The sequence below is a fragment of the Chiloscyllium plagiosum genome, unplaced genomic scaffold (assembly GCF_037043375.1).
Source record: "Chiloscyllium plagiosum isolate Xiang-an unplaced genomic scaffold, Cpla_swu_hap1 HiC_scaffold_21, whole genome shotgun sequence".
Lineage (NCBI taxonomy): Eukaryota > Metazoa > Chordata > Chondrichthyes > Orectolobiformes > Hemiscylliidae > Chiloscyllium > Chiloscyllium plagiosum.
In genome coordinates this window covers 50752069-50768186 of record NW_028270159.1, presented here as the reverse complement: position 1 = coordinate 50768186, position 16118 = coordinate 50752069, and the positions used below count along the sequence as shown (strand labels likewise).

At 49.5% G+C, this 16118-nt stretch overlaps 1 protein-coding gene across 1 annotated transcript in view; it reads right to left on the bottom strand.

Annotated features, from left to right (window-relative positions):
- LOC122564642 (uncharacterized) overlaps positions 1-15860 on the bottom strand; it is a 609322-nt gene extending 593462 nt beyond the window's left edge. Inside the window, exon 1 of the mRNA XM_087998559.1 lies at positions 15820-15860. The gene's annotated coding sequence lies outside the window, so the exon portion shown is untranslated. The remainder of the gene's footprint in view (positions 1-15819) is intronic.
- Positions 15861-16118: the final 258 nt, after the last annotated feature.

The following is a 16118-nucleotide window of genomic DNA, read 5'->3' as shown; positions in this document are numbered from 1 at the left end:
TTGGTGGGGTGGTAGGTGAGGAACAGTGGGGTTCTGTCCTAGTGCGATTGGAGGGGCGGGGCTCAAGGGCAGAGGAGCGGGAAGTGGAGGAGATATGGTGGAGAACATCGTCGATCACGTCTGAGGGGAAATTGCGGTCTTTGAAGAAGGGGCCATCTGGGTTGTTCGGTATTATTGTTAGGCCGAAGGGCCTGTTTCCACACTGTAGGGATACTATTCTAAATCCACCACATCCTCTGGCAGCTCATTCCACACACATACCACCCTCTGCGTGAAAAAGCTGCCCCTTAGATCCCTTTTATTCCTTCCCCTCTCACCCTAAACCTATGCCCTCTAGTTCTGGACTCCCCGATCCCAGGGAAAAGACTGTCTATTTATCCTATCCATGCTCCTTCTGATTTTGTAAACCTCTATAAGGTCACCCCTCAGCTTCTGACACTCCAGGGAAAACAGCCCCAGCCTGTTCAGCCTCTCCCTGTAGCTCAAATCCTCCAACCCTGGCAACATCCTTGTAAATCTTTTCTGAACCCTTCAAGTTTCACAACATCTTTCCGATCGGAAGGAGACCAGAATTGCATGCAATATTCCAACAGTGGCCTAACCAATGTCCTGTACAGCCGCAACATGACCTCCCAACTCCTGTACTCAATACTCTGACCAATAAAGGATTGCATACCAAACGCCTTCTTCACTATCCTATCTACCTGCGACTCCACTTTCAAGGAGCTATGAACCTGCACTCCAAGGTCTCTGTTCAACAACACTCCCTAGGACCTTGCCATTAAGTGTATAAGTCCTGCTAAGATTTGCTTTTCCAAAATGCAATACCTCGAATTTATTTAAATTAAACTCCATCTGTCACCCCTCAGCCCATCTGATCAAGGTTCAATTGTACTCTGAGGTAACCCTCTTTGCTGTTCACTACATCTCCAATTTTGGTGTCATCTGCAAACTTACTAACTGTACCTCTTATGTTCATATTCAAATCATTAATATGGAAAAACAGGAAGTATGAAGGAAATATAAGGTAAGCAGCAGGTTAGCTTGTGTGCAGGAAGGTTTCAGTTCAAGGCAGACTATGGAAGAAGTAAAAAGGAGATATTGTTAAAGATGTTGGAAATCATGAGGGTGAGAAAGCTAGCATAAAGGCACTTTTCCTGAATGCTCATAGCATTTGTAACCAGGCTGATGAGTTAATGGCACAAATCATCACGAATGAATATGATTTGGTAATTGTTACAACACGGGGTAAACTCTCCTGCTTAATGTAAACCAGCAACACAGAAAAGATCTATCCCGTGCGGTAATCTGTGAAAATTTGATAGGCCAAGAACTAGTTAAGAAATAAAGTTGTTAATTTTTATTTTAAAGTGTAACAGAGAATAATTAACAACTATTTACAACTCCTTCCTCTAACCTATCTTTTACCTTCCCTTCTATAATACTCGTCCAATAAAACTCCCGATAAAGGATTTACAAAACAACATTTATCTCAAAACCGCTTTCAGTTTTCTCTGAATTCCTGTGTTGTTCTTGGGAAGTCTGTTTCACATGGTACTGATCGATTAAGGTACCTTTTAAGGGGTTTTTTTTTTGGACAGTGTGCAGATGTTGTTACCTTGGCTGTTCTCTTCCCAAATGTTCAATTTTCCCCAGTCTTGTACCCCAAAGCATTGAATTGTGACATTGGTTTTTAAGATTGTCAATATACTCAATTTAAACTTGAGTGGGGGATTTGTTATTTTTCAGGGTATAATTTAAACTGAGTGGCCAAATTCGAATTTGTTGTGTAACAATAGCAACGCAACTCCAGCTATTTGTTTCACAACTAAATGTTATATTTTTAAATTTTTCAGCACACTCTACCCTTTTCAGGTCTGTTGCCAGCTTCCACTCTCTCTTAAAGGTACAGTACATACCTACACCTTCATAACAGTAACCATTATGGTTACAGGATGGTCACAACTGGAAGTTAAATATCCAGGGGTATCAACCATTTGGAAGGACAGACAGGAAGGTAAGTGGGGTGGTGTAGCTCTGATATTCAAGGACAACATCATGGCAGCACTGAGAGGTGGTACAGGTTCTATGGAGAATAAGGTTGAATCAATTTGGGTGGAAATTAGAAATGCTAACAAGAAAAAGTCACTGTTAGGCGCAGTTTATAGGCCACCAAATAATAATATCACTCTGGGGTGGACAATAAACAAAGAAATAACTAATGCCTGTAAAAATGATGCGTTTATTATCAGGGGGGATTTTAATCTACATGTAGATTGGTCGAACCACCTCGGTCAGGGTAGCCTTGAGGAGGAGTTCACGGAACGTATCCACGATAGTTGTCTTGAACATTATGTAATGGAACTGATGAGGGAGCAAGCTATCCCAGATCTGGCCCTGTGTAATGAGGCAGGAATAATTAATGACCTCATAGTTAGGGATCCTCTTGGAAGGAGCAATCACAGAATGGTTGAATTTAGAATGGAGAGTGTGAAGATAAAATCCAATACCAGGCTCCTGTGTTTAAACAAGGGAGACTACAATAGGATGAGGAAGAACTTCACTAAAGTAGACTGGAAATAAAGATTTTATGGTGGGACAATTGATGAGCAGTGGAGGACTTTCAAAGCAATTTTTCAAACTGCTCAGCAAAAGTATATTCCAGTGAAAAGGAAGGACTGCAAGGAAAAGATTTATCCGCCATGGGTGTCTCAGGAAATAAGGGGGCTAACAAAACAAAAGAGAAGGCATACAAAGTGACCAAAAAAGCATTAAACTAGACGACTGGGAAAACTTTAAAAGGTCAACAGAAAGCCACAAAAAGAGCTGTGAAGAGAAGACAGAACATGAGAAAAACCTAGCACAGAATATAAAAACAGATTACAAAAGTTTCTATAAATATATAAAATGAAAAAGAGTGGCTAAAGTAGAGGATGAGAAGGGGTATTTAGTTATGGGATACAATGAAATAGCTGAGGCATTGAGCAGGTATTTTGTACTGGTCTGCACAGTGGAGGACACTAATAACGTGCCAGTAAGGGACAGAGAGGTGAAGGACCTTGAAAATATCATTATTACAGAAGAGGGGTACCGGGCAAGCTAACGGAGCTAAGGATAGGTAAGTCTCTTGGCCCTGATGGAATGTACTCCAGGGTACCAAAAGAGATGGCGGGAGAAATAGCAAGTGCACTGGCGGTAATTTTCCAAAATTTGATGGATCTTGGGGCAGCCCCAGCAGATTGGAAAACAGCAAATGTGATGCCACTGTTTAAAAAGGGAGGTAGACAAAAGATAGAGAATTACAGACCGGTTAGTTTAACCTCTGTAGTGGGGCAGATGTTCGAGCCTATTATTAAGGAAGAAATAGCAAAGTTTGTGCGAAGATTTGTAGCTCGGGTGCTCGTTGTTGTGGTTCTGTTCGCCGAGCTGGAAGTTTTTGTTGCAAACGTTTTGTCCCCTGGCTAGGCGACATCATCAGTGCTTGGGAGCCTCCTGCGAAGCGCTTCTTTGATGTTTCCTCCGGTGTTTATAGTGGCCTGTCCCTGCCGCTTCCGGTTGTCAGTTTCAGCTGTCCGCTGTAGTGGTTGGTATATTGGGTCCAGGTCGATGTGTTTGTTGATGGAGTTTGTGGATGAATGCCGTGCCTCTAGGAATTCCCTGGCTGTTCTCTGCCTCTGTCCTAGAGGCACGGCATTCATCCACAAACTCCAACAAACACATCGACCTGGACCCAATATACCAACCACTACAGCGGACAGCTGAAACTGACAACCGGAAGCGGCAGGGACAGACCACTATAAACACCGGAGGAAACATCAAAGAAGCGCTTCGCAGGAGGCTCCCAAGCACTGATGATGTCGCCTAGCCAGGGGACGAAACATTTGCAACAAAAACTTCCAGCTCGGCGAACAGAACCACAACAAGAAATAACAAAGCATCTTGATAGAAATTGTCCCATTGGGCAGATGCAGCATGGGTTCATGGAGGGCAGAGCTGAAAATGTGTTGCTGGAAAAGCGCAGCAGGTCAGACAGCATCCAAGGAACAGGAGAATCGACGTTTCGGGCATAAGCCCTTCTTCAGGACACACTTTCCTCATTTAAAACTTCCTCCCTCATGGAGGGCAGGTCAGGCTTAACTAATCTTTCGGAATTCTTTGAAGACATTACGATCAAGGTAGACAACAGGTCCCATGGATGTGGTGTACCTGGATTTCCAAAAGGCTTTTAACAAGGTGCTGCACAAGAGGCTGCATGGTGTTACGGGTAAAGTATTAGCATGGATACAGAATTGGTTGACTAACAGGAAGAGTGGGGATAAATGAGTGCTATTCTGGCTGGCAATCAGTGACTAGTGGTGTACCTCGGGGATCGGTGTTGGGACCACAATTATTTACAATTTATACAGATGATTTGGAGTCGGGTACCATGTGTAGGGTATCAAAATTTGCAGATGACACGAAGATAAGTGGCAAAACAAAGTGTGCAGAGGACTGTGAAACGTTGCAGAGGAACATAGATACATTGAGCGAGTGGGCAAAGGTCTGGCAGATGGAATGCAATGTTAATAAGTGTGAGGTCATCCATTTTGGTAAGAGTAATAGTAAAAAGCCTTATTACTTGAATGGTAAAACATTGCAGCATGCTGCTATGCAGAGAGACCTGGGTGTCCTTATGCATGAATCATAGAGGGTTGGTCTGCAAGGATAACAAGTAATTAGGAAGGCAAATGAAATTTTGTCCTTCATTGCTAAAGGGGTTGAGTTTAAAAAGCAGAGAGATTATGTTGCAGCTGTACAGGGTGCTGGTGAGGCCACACCTGGGACACCATATGCAGTTTTGGTCTCCTTACTTGAGAAAGGATGTTCTGGCACTGGAGGAGGTACAGAGGAGGTTCACTCGGTTGATTCCAGAATTGAGGGGGTTGACTTATGAGGAGAGACTGAGTAGATTGGGATTATATTCATTGGAATTCAGAAGAAAATGGGGGGATTTTATAGAAACATATAAAATTATGAAGGGAATGGATAAGATAGAAGTAGATAGGATGTTTCCACTGGCAGGTGAAGCTATGACAAGAGGACACAGCCTCAAGATTATAGGGAGCAGATTTAAGACTGAATCAAGAAGGAACATCTTCACCCAGTGGGTTTTATATCTGTGGAATTCCTTGCCCTGGTGCTACTTCAGTAAACATTTTTAAAGCTAAGGCAGTTTGTTTTTGAACAATAAAGGAATTAAGGGATCTGGTGACAGCGTGGCTAAGTAGATCCGAGTCCATGAAAAGACCAGCGATGATCTCATTGAATAGCGGAGCAGGCTCGAAGGGCCAGGCAGCCTCCTCCTGCTCTTAGTTCTTATGTTCTTCTGTTATTAATGATGAAAAGTAGTGGACCCAGCACCGATCCTTTTGGCACACCACCGGTCACAGGTCTCCAGTCTGAAAAAAAACCCTCCACCACCACCCTCGGTCTTCCACCTTTGAGCCAGTTCTGTATCCAAATGGCTAGTTCTCCCTGTATTCCATGAGAGCAAACCTTGCTAACCAGTCTCCAATGAGGAACCTTGTTGAACGCTTTACTAAAGTCCATATAGATCACATCTACTGCTCTGCTCTCATCAATCCTCTTTGTTGCTTCTTCAAAAAATTCAGAGCTGAAAATGTGTTGCTGGAAAAGCACAGCAGGTCAGGCAGCATCCAGGGAACAGGAGAATCGACGTTTCGGGCATAAGCCCTTCTTCAGGAACGTCGATTCTCCTGTTCCCTGGATGCTGCCTGACCTGCTGCGTTTTTCCAGCAACACATTTTCAGCTCTGATCGCCAGCATCTGCAGACCTCTTCAAAAAATTCAGCCAAGTTCATGACATGAAGATTGATGAATACAATTTGGAAAAGGCTTATAACCAGGTGCTTAGGGAGGAAGGCTAAAGGATCATGGTGTTCCTGAGTGGTGCATATAATTACATCAAGACATATCCAAAGAGGACCAAACAAGTGTAAGAAGCAACAGGGGTGAAAGTGAGAGTTTAATAATACCTATTGTCTCAGATGTTCTCACAGAGAGTGAAACAGGAGGTATCTGTGACACTGGCATTGACTGATGTGATGGGCTTAATAAGAACATGGCTGAGTATCTGGAGAAATAGAGTAATGCATTCCAAAGAGTGTTGAAGACCTGAAGTCCAAAGACTCAAGATATTCAGGGGCAGTGGTGGTTGAGTATTATTATCACTACAGTATTAATCCAGAAACTCAGCTAATGTTCTGGGGACCTGGGTTCAAATCCCACCAAGTCAGATGGTAGAACTTGGAATTCTATAAAAATATCCAGAATTAAGAATCTACTGATCAACACAAAACAGTTGCCGATTGTCGGAAAACCCTATCTGACTCACTAATGCCATTCAAAAACAGAAATCTGCCATCCTCATTTCATCTGGCCTACATGTGACTACAGACCCACAGCAATGGGATGGACTCTTAACTGCCCCTGAAATGGCCTAGCGTGCCATTCAACTGTATCAATCACCTCGAAATCTTAAGAACGATACGAAACCAGATGGATGACCCGGCATTGACCAAGGCACCAGAAAAGATGATGGTAGAAACAGCCCTGTCGACCCTGCAAAGTCCTCCTTTCTAAGATTTTTGATTAGATTAAATTACATTACAGTGTGGAAACAGGCCCTTCGGCCCAACAAGTCCACACCGACCCGCCGAAGCGAAACCCACCCATACCCCTACATTTACCCATTACCTAACACTACGGGCAATTTAGCATGGCCAATTCACCTGACCCTGCACATCTTTGTGACTGTGGGAGGAAACCAGAGCACCCGGAGGAAACCCACGCAGACACGGGGAGAACGTGCAAACTCCACACAGTCAGTCGCCTGAGGCGGGAAGTGAACCCGGGTCTCAGGCGCTGTGAGGCAGCAGTGCTAACCACTGTGCCACCGTGCCGCCCAAGATCTGGGGAGTAGAGCCAAAATTGAGAGCACTGCTTCTTGGACAAGTCAAGCAATAGTCTGAGATAGTCGTACTCACGGACTCATATCATACAGATAGTGTCCCAGACATCACCATCACCATCACCATCACCATCCCTGAATATGTCCTGTCCCACCAGCAGGACAGACTCAGCAGAGGTGTTGGCACAGTGGTATCCATTTAGGAGCCCTTGACATTAACTCCGGACCACACGCAGGCTCACGGCATCAGGTCAAATATGGGCAAGGAAACCTCATGTTAATTATCTGTACCATCCTCCCTTAGCTCCTCCATTTGAACAGCATTTGGAGGAAACATTGATGATGACAAGGGTGAAAAATATACTCTGGGTGGGGATTTCGATGTTCACCACCCAAGGGTGGCTCAGCAGCAGCATTCCCAATTGAGCTGGTCGGGTCCAAAGGGACATAGTTGCTAATTGTGTCTGCAGCAGGTGGTAAGGGAACCAACAAGAGGGAAGAACACAATTATCCAAACCCTTACAGATCTGACAGCCACAAATGGAGCTGTCCATGGCCCAGAGCGGAGTGGGGCACGGAGGGGAGCGGGGGAAGGAGCAGGGAGGGGAGCAGGGTCGGGGGCAGGGGCCCGGTGGGGAGCGCGGGCAGGGGGCCCGGTGGGGAGCGCGGGCAGGGGGCCCGGTGGGGAGCGCGGGCAGGGGGCCCGGAGGGGAGCGCGGGCAGGGGGCCCGGAGGGGAGCGCGGGCAGGGGGCCCGGAGGGGAGCGCGGGCAGGGGGCCCGGAGGGGAGCGCGGGCAGGGGGCCCGGAGGGGAGCGCGGGCAGGGGGCCCGGAGGGGAGCGCGGGCAGGGGGCCCGGAGGGGAGCGCGGGCAGGGGGCCCGGAGGGGAGCGCGGGAAGGGGGCCCGGAGGGGAGCGCGGGAAGGGGGCCCGGAGGGGAGCGCGGGAAGGGGGCCCGGAGGGGAGCGCGGGAAGGGGGCCCGGAGGGGAGCGCGGGAAGGGGGCCCGGAGGGGAGCGCGGGAAGGGGGCCCGGAGGGGAGCGCGGGAAGGGGGCCCGGAGGGGAGCGCGGGAAGGGGGCCCGGAGGGGAGCGCGGGAAGGGGGCCCGGAGGGGAGCGCGGGAAGGGGGCCCGGAGGGGAGCGCGGGAAGGGGGCCCGGAGGGGAGCGCGGGAAGGGGGCCCGGAGGGGAGCGCGGGAAGGGGGCCCGGAGGGGAGCGGGGGAAGGGGGCCCGGAGGGGAGCGGGGGAAGGGGGCCCGGAGGGGAGCGGGGGAAGGGGGCCCGGAGGGGAACGGGGGAAGGGGGCCCGGAGGGGAGCGGGGGAAGGGGGCCCGGAGGGGAGCGCGGGAAGGGGGCCCGGAGGGGAGCGCGGGAAGGGGGCCCGGAGGGGAGCGCGGGAAGGGGGCCCGGAGGGGAGCGCGGGAAGGGGGCCCGGAGGGGAGCGCGGGAAGGGGGCCCGGAGGGGAGCGCGGGAAGGGGGCCCGGAGGGGAGCGCGGGAAGGGGGCCCGGAGGGGAGCGCGGGAAGGGGGCCCGGAGGGGAGCGCGGGAAGGGGGCCCGGAGGGGAGCGCGGGAAGGGGGCCCGGAGGGGAGCGCGGGAAGGGGGCCCGGAGGGGAGCGCGGGAAGGGGGCCCGGAGGGGAGCGCGGGAAGGGGGCCCGGAGGGGAGCGCGGGAAGGGGGCCCGGAGGGGAGCGCGGGAAGGGGGCCCGGAGGGGAGCGCGGGAAGGGGGCCCGGAGGGGAGCGCGGGAAGGGGGCCCGGAGGGGAGCGCGGGAAGGGGGCCCGGAGGGGAGCGCGGGAAGGGGGCCCGGAGGGGAGCGGGGGAAGGGGGCCCGGAGGGGAGCGGGGGAAGGGGGCCCGGAGGGGAGCGGGGGAAGGGGGCCCGGAGGGGAGCGGGGGAAGGGGGCCCGGAGGGGAGCGGGGGAAGGGGGCCCGGAGGGGAGCGGGGGAAGGGGGCCCGGAGGGGAGCGCGGGAAGGGGGCCCGGAGGGCAGAGGAGGCAGGGGACCGGAGGGGAGTGCAGGCAGGGGCCAGAGGGCAGAGGGGACAGGGGCCGGAGGGCAGAGGAGACATAGAAATGTCATTATCCACCTTAAGAAATCAAAATCTATAAATAGAGAGGCGAGACATATCACCAGCACTTCACCAGAGACTCTCACTGATGATGAAACATTTGAAAACAAACCTTCAAGCTCAGCAAGCTAACCTACAGACTTATCAGCCTGAGCTACAATCTTCTCAAAAATTGCTAAATACTGTAATGTCTATCTTTTTAGCTTTAATTCTTATTTTCCTTAGTTATACTGCATATATCTGCAGTGTAGCTCAACTTTTTTTTCTCTATATCCTCCATTTATTGGACCTAAGCTTGTAGCTCGGTACTTTGTACCTAAAATGGTGCTGTGTGTTGACAACATTGTGCACTTTTCACTCTTTTGTAACTTGAGTGCATGCGACAATAAATCTAATTCTGAATTCTACACCAGCACACACCTGGTCACCTCCAGCTAGAAGGAGGAGGGCAGCAACTACGTTGGACGGTCGCCACCTACAAGTTCCCCTCCAAGCCACTCATCATCCGGACTTGGAAATATATTGACATCCCTCCAGTGCCGCTAGGTCAAAATCCTAAATAACCTTCCCTAAGAGTATTGTGGGTCAATCTACAGCTTTTGCAGACAACCTTCTCAAGGGCAACTAGCATGGGCAATAAAATCCTGGTCAGACAATGATGTTCACGTCCCGTAAGTGAATTTTTAAAATATGGACTGCCATTTTTGACCCACGGGAAGGGAATCAAGGTGAAGGTGTAAAACCATTTCTGGAAAAATTGAGCAGTTCTAAGTACCTCGGGTTAGTGATGAGAGCAGATGAAACATCAAAACCGAAATTAAGCAACAGATTAGCTCTGGTTGCAGAAACTGATGAAGTGCATTGAAGTATCGTGTGCCAGAAGCTGATGCTGAAAGGGAGGTTCTGCAAGACAATTTTCTTGCAGTTGCAACTCACTCAATGTCAGCATGGGTTCTTTTCATAAAAATGGGTTTTAAAACTCCTCAAAGAAATTTAAGAGCTTCTTACATGGTTTCAGCTTTCAAAAAGTACAGTGATCCTTTCTACAATCCTTGGCTTTTCCTATTTCAGTCCACAATCCAAAAAACAAGTCGGACATGTATAGTAAGGGGGAAGGCCCGAGATCAGATGAAAAGATGTGGTGGTATGAGATTTCAAAGCTGTAGGATTGTCAGAAGCACTGACAAATGGGGATGTGCTATCGTCCAGCATTGTGGCGACTCCAAGAAAATGGGAGAAGTTGAAAAAAGAAAAACAGTTGACAGCTAGGTCAAAGTGACAGTCCATCTACTTTCTCAACCATGACAGCACCCAGCACAAGATGACAAGGGCCAAGCATTTAAAATCATGAAGTGGAAAACCATACTCAAGCTCATTCCAAAAATTTTACAACCACAAAGACCAAAGACCAACAATCTCTACATCACAACACAAAACACTGAGCACAGAAAAAGCAATTACGCCAATTTTCCTGGAGTATTGGAGCTGAGGGGTGACGTTAGAGAGGTTTAAGAAATCATGGGGAACATTGATAGGGTGAATAGCATAGGTCTTTTTCCTTGGGCGGGAGAACAAAACTAAAAGGCATAAGTTTGAGATGAGAAGGGAAAGATTAAAAAGGAGAAAGTGAGGTCTGCAGATGCTGGAGATCAAAGTTGAAACTTTATTGCTGGAACAGCACAGCAGGTCAGGCAGCATCCAGAAACAGGAGATTCGACGTTTCGGGCACAGGCCCTTCTTCAGGAATCAGAAGGGCCTGTGCCCGAAACGTTGAATCTCCTGTTCCCTGGATGCTGCCTGACCTGCTGTGCTGTTCCAGCAATAAAGATTAAAAAGGACCTTGAAGGGTAACTTTTTCGTGCAGAAGGTGGTACATGTATAGAACGAGCTGCTAGAGGAAGTAGTGGAGGTTGGTACAATTACAACATTTAAAAGATATCTGGGATGGGTATATGAATATGAATTGGAAGGATTGAGGAAAATGGGCTAAATGTTGGCAAATGGGACAGTGCAGATGAGTTGGACCGAAGGATCTGCTTCCATGCTGTGATTTCTATGGACTCGATAAGAGCTGAGGACACGTGCACCACAGCTAGCCATACCATTGGATAAATTATTCCAGCCCAACAATGGTAATAACAGCTAGCTGACAAAATAGAATATGCCTTGTTATGTGCTATCCACAAATATACAAATCAGCAGTAACTGATGCAAGGAGGTGCCAACAGGGAAAAAGAAATGAAAGCTACTGGCTTTCAAAGGTTTACAATGACCAAAGATACTTCAAAGTTTTGTCAAAAATACAATAATAGCCAAATGCTGTGGTTAATTATAACAAAGTAGACAGGAGGCTGGAGGAACACAGCAAGCCAGGCAGCATCAGGAGGTAGAGAAGTTGACGTTTCAGGTGTAACCCTTCTCATGTCCCAAAACTTCGACTTCTGCACCTCCTGATGCTGCCTGGCTTGCTGTGTTCCTCCAGCCTCCTGCTGTCTCCTTTGAATTCCAGCATCTGCAGTATTTTCTTGTCTCTAACCAAGTTAATTATAACAAAACAGACAAGCATTTGTGAGGGATTTCTATGTAGCATGGTTTTCCTACTAAATTGTGTAGAGGTGTTAATACTAACTTGAGAGGCCTCTACTTAATGTCAGGAAGAGCCTGGGTGTCCCTGGAGATGAAGCACGCGGTATCCACCAATACCCTCAAGATTTTCAGGGAGAGGTGGGCACTGCAGGGAGTGGAGTGCATTATTTCCCTCTCTAACTCTTTTGATTTAATCCCTGCCCTGCTCTTCACTGTTTGATCACACAGCATTGCCCTTTGATGAAAAGGGCACTGCTTGTCACTGGCCACTTGGGTGTTTCCCTTCCACCTGGTGGTGGAAATTGAATAAAGATTTATACACCTGTTGTCTTTCAATGTGTCTCACATCTGCACACACACACACAAAAAAAAACCATGTCAGGAAACAGTTATGGACTGCAGATTAGTGTGTCTTCACAGGCACCAATGGAATTGGGTAGACGGTAAGGTTGAGAGTTTTGAGGGTCTCCTCTACATAATGGGATATTGGCTGAGTTCTAACCATAGTTGTTGAGCCCTCTAGTACTCACCCCTCTGTCCATCCCATGTCCCCTGTATGTTCCCTCACTTCTTATGCACACTTCTATTTCCCTGATGTCCTCATTCACCCAGCATCCAGTTGGTACACAACCAATCAACGCAGTCATATGAGAATGTGTTTGAAATACAAATAAATATGCATTCAGGCATTCATTTACCACCTCAAAGAAAATGGATTATTATAAGGTAATAAAGATTCAAAGTTTGGGAGAAGATTTGTATATATTCGGACCCAATATACCGGCCACTGCAGCGGACAGCTGGAACTGACAACCGGAAGCGGCAGATACAAATCACTATAAATGCCGGAGGAAACATCACAGAAGCGCTTCACAGGAGGCTCCCAAGCACTGAGGATGTCACCTAGACAGGGGACGAAACGTCTGCAACACAAATTCCTAGCTCAGCGAACAGAACCACAACAGGTAATAAAGATGCCAATAGGCACAAAGCTAGCTCTCCCTTTTGCAATAGATTAAACAGACTGCGGATCCAGACTGATTTGTGATTCTTAGAGCTTCAAGCATACATAATCAGGCCAACTGGCAACTGAATCAACAGAGATAGTTTGAACAGCTACTCAGACATCTGTGTTACAAGATTTAGGACAAGGTTAAGAGATGTGACGCGGATAGACAATTTCCTCAGTGGAACTTTGAGTGCCTGAGGCTCGTTGGCAGTTTGGTGAGAGAATAAGGGTAGCAACACTCTTCAAAGAGAATACAAAATTTGTTTTGGTTCCTGACTCCAGATGAGAGGTCCTGCATGGTTCACAATTCCTCAAAGGAACTGTGAAGCACATTTTATAGTAAAACGGAATAGAGTCCTTCAAAATTGCACAGACTCAGAAATGCCAATGTCTGCAACAGAGCTGGCAGGGGCAGGGATGTTATGTAAGAAGTCACCACCAGCATCTTTATCGCACAAGTTTTGCTGGAAAGATGAATCCTGCATCAGGCCACCTGTTTGTTTATTCTTTCTTGGATGTGGATGTCACAAACACGGCCAGCATTTGTTAACTATCCCAAATCCTTGCTTGACTATTTCTCCACTCCCTCCGTTACAACCCCAACCTCACTATCAAACCAGCAGACAAGGGAGGCGCGGTAGTAGTTTGGCGCACCGACCTCTACAACGCTGAGGCCAAACGCCAGCTCGCAGATACCTCCTCCTACTGCCCCCTTGACCATGACCCCACCCCCCACCACCAAACCATCATCTCCCAGACCATCCATAACCTCATCACCTCAGGGGACCTCCCATCCACCGCCTCCAACCTCATAGTCCCACAACCCCGCTTCTACCTCCTGCCCAAAATCCACAAACGTGACTGCCCCGGCCGACCCATTGTCTCCGCCTGCTCCTGCCCCACCGAACTCATCTCCGCATACCTCGACATGGTCCTGTCCCCCTTAGTCTAAGAACTCCCCACCTACGTTCGGGACACCACCCACGCCCTCCACCTGCTCCATGATTTTCGCTTCCCCGGTCCCCAACGCCTTATTTTCACCATGGACATCCAGTCCCTATACACCTCCATCCCCCATCACGAAGGACTCAAAGCTCTCTGCTTCTTCCTTTCCCGCCGTACCTACCAGTACCCTTCCACTGACACCCTCCTTCGACTGACTGAACCGGTCCTCACCCTGAACAACTTCTCTTTCCAATCCTCCCACTTCCTCCAAACGAAAGGAGTAGCCATGGGCACCCGCATGGGCCCCAGCTATGCCTGCCTCTTCGTAGGATATGTGGAACAATCCATCTTCCGCAACTACACTGGCACCACCCCCCACCTTTTCCTCCGCTACATCGATGACTGGAAACCAGATTCTGGATTAGTGGTGCTGGAAGAGCACAGCAGTTCAGGCAGCATCTGGGAGCTTCGAAATCGACGTTTCGGGCAAAAGCCCTTCATCAGGAATAAAGGCAGTGAGCCTGGAGCGTGGAGAGATAAGCTAGAGGGAGGTGTCAGAGATGGTCCAGGTAAATTTAAGGTCAGGGTGGAATGTGTTGGTGAAGTTGATGAATTGCTCAACCTCCTCGCGGGAGCACGAGGTGGCGCCAATGCAGTCATCAATGTAGCGGAGGAAGAGGTGGGGAGTGGTGCCGGTGTAATTACGGAAGATCAACTGTTCTACGTAGCCAACAAAGAGACAGGCATAGCTGGGGCCCATACGTGTGCCCATGGCTACCCCTTTGGTCTGGAGGAAGTGGGAGGATTCAAAGGAGAAATTGTTAAGGGTGAGGACCAGTTCGGCCAAACGAATGAGAGTGTCGGTGGAAGGGTACTGTTGGGGACATCTGGAGAGGAAAAAACGGAGGGCTTGGAGGCCCTGGTCTTGGCGGATGGAGGTGTAGAGGGATTGGATATCCATGGTGGTCAATTGGGCCAAGGGGCTGATGAGTAGCAGGTGGTGTTTAATTTAGATAAATGTTAGTTGCTGTATTTTGGTAAGGGAAAATATGGGGAGGACTTATACGCTTAATGGTAGGGTCCTGAGGAGCGTTGCCATACAGGTTCATAATTCCTTGAAGGTAGAGTCGTAAGTAGACAGGGGAGTGAAGAAGGCCTTTATTGGTCAGTGCATTGAATATAGAAGGTGGAATGTCATGTGGCTGTACAGGAAATTGGTTCAGCCACTTTGGTCTTTCAATTCAAGTCTCCCTTTCTTGGGAAGGATGTTGTGAAACTTGAAAGGGTTCAGAAAAGATGTACAAGGATGTTGCCAGATTTGGGGGTTTTGAGCTATAACGAGAGGCTGAATAGGCTGGGGCTGTTTTCCCTGGAGCTTTGATGCTGAGGGATGACCTAATGAAGGTGTATAAAATCATGAGGGGCATGGGTAAGGTGAACAGTCAAGGTATTTCCACTAGGATAGCGGAGTCCAAGGCATGGGTTTAAGGTGAAAGAAGAAAGATTTAAAAGGCAACTAAGCGGCAACTTCTTCACACAGTGGGTGGTGTGTATGGAATGAGCTGCCAGAGGAAGTGGTGAAGGCTGTGACAATTACATTTAAAAGGCATCTGGATGGGTAGATGAATAAGAAGGCTTCAGAGGGATATGGGCCGGGTGCTGGCAGGTGGTTGGGTTGGGATATCTGGTCAGCATGGACAGGTTGGGCCGAAGGGTCTGCTTCCATGCTGTAGATCTCTATGACTCTATGCCATGTGTCCCTCCACCTGGCAGTGTACCCCCACCCTGTCAATGCTGTCCTTGCCCAGCCAGTGTACCCCCCCACCCTGTCAATGCTGTCCTTGCCCAGCCAGTGTACCCCCCCACCCTGTCAATGCTGTCCTTGCCCAGCCAGTGTACCCCCCCACCCTGTCAATGCTGTCCTTGCCCAGCCAGTGGACCCCCCCACCCTGTCAATGCTGTCCTTGCCCAGCCAGTGGACCCCCCCACCCTGTCAATGCTGTCCTTGCCCAGCCAGTGGACTCCCCACCCTGTCAATGCTGTCCTTGCCCAGCCAGTGGACTCCCCACCCTGTCAATGCTGTCCTTGCCCAGCCAGTGGACTCCCCACCCTGTCAATGCTGTCCTTGCCCAGCCAGTGGACCCCCCACCCTGTCAATGCTGTCCTTGCCCAGCCAGTGTACCCCCCCACCCTATGCCCCATGTTATATTTCCCGCCCTCGCGCGCTCCGCGGACTCTCACCTGAGCCTCTTTCCCGCCCTCGCGCGCGGGCTCGCGCTCTCTCTCTCTCTCTCTCTCACACCTGGCTCTCGCGCCGAGGTTCACTCCAGTCTCACGCGGCGCCATGGCAACCCATAGCAACCGGCACGCTACGCGAGGACGTTACCCACCAGACGGCGCGCACGCGGCTCACGTCGTTGCCGAGCAACAACGGTTCCCCCCCCACCACCTTCGGAGAAAACAAACAACCCCACAGCCAATGAGCACCGCGGACTCCGGGCGTCCAGGTGTCCAGCAGCGCGCGGTCCAATCACAGCTTT